We start from the raw sequence: 1,063 nt of genomic DNA on the forward strand, positions 1-1,063 counted from the left end.
CAGGCATGACCTCTGTCTGTGATATTTCTGGTCCAGACATGATAATTGTTCAAATCAACTGTATTGGTTGACTTTTTCTGTACCAGCACTTTGTGAGATTAAAACAAAATTCTCTTGCTCTTCTTGCAGTGGTATCGAAAGGTGTGTTTGGAAGCCTACAGTTTCTTTAGATTTGTGTTGTATCAAATTATAAACTGGTCTCAAAATAACCTTGCTTCAATTCTACAGGTAGAAATAGGAGTGATATCAATTTCTGTGGGTCTATTTACCAAAGAAAGTTGTATGACATCACATCAAAAAGCATCAAAGCCCTTTTAGAATCTGATGTCACAGAGCAAAACACAGCACAGCCAACCAATGGCTGCAGCTTAGCACCGTTGCTAGGCAACTGCAGCACCCTGTGGCTGGCTTCTCAACTGACAACATAGCTAAACAGATTTCCATTTGTTTTCTCAACAAGGATTTTGATTATGCAGACTATTAATTCGACATTCACAATAAGCAACTCTTCTATTTGTAGGCCTAAGAGTTATTAAGTAATATTTGACATTTTGTAAATTCACTTCTGGGTAAGAATATAGGTTAAGAGAGACATGTTCCTGTCGGGGATCGGAGACCTAAGCTCCCCATTCCACATTTAAGTAGGCCTAAATTGTCATGGTCGGATTTATTTCTTAAATGAATAGGATGACAACTGCGCCCTCTAGCGGATTTAAGCAGTAGGCCTACATGCTGGTAGACCTTATCATGTGTATTCCCTAACAAGGTAAGGGAATGTGCAACATCCGTAATCTCAGGACCTTTTAGGAGCCACTCGAGCTCATACATAGGCCTGCCAAATGGTCAGGTAAACTGCCAATGTAAAATGTATTTTCTTTCGGGATCTCAAGCATAGATCTTTTTCATAAAGCTATGCCTATAATAACACGGTAGCCTACATAACGAATACCTTGGTAGGAAGGAAGTAAAAACCACGAATGTATTGTAACCGTAGACTGTATAGCCTATTAACACAAAAGTAAGGAAGTTGCTGCCCTCCTTAGGCCACGTGAGGTGATGTGAC

Source organism: Etheostoma cragini, chromosome 8 (assembly GCF_013103735.1).
Source record: "Etheostoma cragini isolate CJK2018 chromosome 8, CSU_Ecrag_1.0, whole genome shotgun sequence".
In the NCBI taxonomy this organism is placed as follows: domain Eukaryota; kingdom Metazoa; phylum Chordata; class Actinopteri; order Perciformes; family Percidae; genus Etheostoma; species Etheostoma cragini.